Source organism: Callorhinus ursinus, unplaced genomic scaffold (assembly GCF_003265705.2).
Source record: "Callorhinus ursinus isolate GAN/ISIS: 27379988/994484 unplaced genomic scaffold, GSC_fseal_2.0 scaffold68, whole genome shotgun sequence".
Classification (NCBI taxonomy): domain Eukaryota; kingdom Metazoa; phylum Chordata; class Mammalia; order Carnivora; family Otariidae; genus Callorhinus; species Callorhinus ursinus.
Genome location: NW_027397130.1, coordinates 4835768 through 4837299, shown reverse-complemented (window position 1 = coordinate 4837299; position 1532 = coordinate 4835768). Strand labels below are relative to the sequence as shown.

Sequence of the window (1532 nt, the reverse complement as noted above, 5' to 3'; positions counted from 1 at the left end):
ATGGCTGGGCAGCCCCCAAAGAGGACACTGACTTATTACTGCCCGATTACTTGCTGGGATGTTGAGCAGTTCTGTGAGGGCTTGATTCCCTACGATGCCCTTCTGAGATGCCCTTCTGCATTCTGCCACTGCAGCCCTCACCTGGACAGCCCCTTCCAGTCTTCCATGACTGTTCTGCTAAAGGGGTTCTAAGTTTTCAGACCATTGGCAGCCAAGGCAACCCATAAATATAGCACAAACCAATTCCTGTTTTGGATCCAGACAGTTTTTATTGGATTCCCATTTAGTCTCTTTCTTTCTCCTGGGCCCCCCTGTTGGGTTTGGGGTCCCTGAGACTGCCCCCACATTTGGCGACTCCCTGGAAGGACTCCCAAGACTCCGCATGTAGTTGTACGCATGGCTAAGGTTTATTACAGCAAAAGAACACATAGCACGTCAGCGGAGGGAAAAAGGCCCAGGCCGAGCGCGGAGAAATGTGAGCGCAGGCTTCTGATGCTGCCTTGTTCCTGAGAGGGGGCACAAGAGCCATGAACAACGCAGTAATGAGTGTGATGTGTCTGCCCAGGGATTCCCACTGGAGACTCAGCTCCCAAGGTTCTTACTGGGGGCTGGTCATGCAGGCATCTCTGCTCAGCAACTGCCCAAATTCCAGACTCCTTTAAGCAAAGGAGGTGTTCCTCATAAACCATATTGCTTGAACAGTGTAGGCAGAGTAAACTGTCCTTATTGGTTAGGGAAGGGAGGGCATGGTTCAAGTGCAAAGTGCCCAGACACCAGGTCCACACCAACTTTGCAAACAGGACCTTCCAGAGGTAGCAGCCAGGACCTAGTCAGGCCTCTCGGTGGCTAATCTCTCTTGCCCTAGTCTTCTTTTCCTAACAACAACTGACCGAACCTCAACTCCCTCTCTTCTTCCACCAGCCCTGACCCCGGCTGCCCTGCTCTCTGCCATGGAAACTTCCATCGTACTTTAGACACAGCTGTTGAATGGGGATTGCAGAATCTGCCTCGAGAAGTTCCCCCTCTCCTAGTTATTCTTCTGTCTTCACTGCCGGCTGTTAATTTACAGCTGTATCCACACCATTTCTACCACACTGGATACATTTCCTAACAGATACCTCCAGAACAGGTCTTTGCTTTGGAGGCTTGGAGTCTTTCTTGAGGGAGGTTCTAGCCTGTGAGAGAATGACTGTTTTCTGGCTGAATACCTCTTCCAGATGCCTTCGCCAAGCCTTCAGGTGATGGAGCTGTAGGTGCCTGTGATAGTTACCTGTTGCTGTGATTCACAGTGTGCAGAATGGAAGGACACACAGGAAACTGGTGCTGTGAGTTGTCTCCATGGAAAGTACGGGATGGCTGGGGCGCAGGGGTGGAAGGGAGACAATGTACTGTATACCCCTTGAGATCCTTTAAATTTTGTACCATATGCAAATACTACTTTTCCAAACAAAACTTTAACTGTAACAAATAAGAGGAAGAGGAGGAGGGAAAGAGGAGGAGAAGGAGGAGGAGGAGGGGGAGGGGGAGGGGGG

The 1532-nt window shown here is 50.7% G+C and overlaps 1 protein-coding gene across 2 annotated transcripts in view; it reads left to right on the top strand.

Moving 5' to 3' along the window:
* Positions 1 to 993: 993 nt before the first annotated feature.
* MGAT5B (alpha-1,6-mannosylglycoprotein 6-beta-N-acetylglucosaminyltransferase B) overlaps positions 994 to 1532 on the top strand; it is an 83306-nt gene continuing 82767 nt past the window's right edge. For both annotated transcript variants that reach the window (XM_073886019.1, XM_073886018.1), the window contains exon 1: positions 994 to 1345. The gene's annotated coding sequence lies outside the window, so the exon portion shown is untranslated. The remainder of the gene's footprint in view (positions 1346 to 1532) is intronic.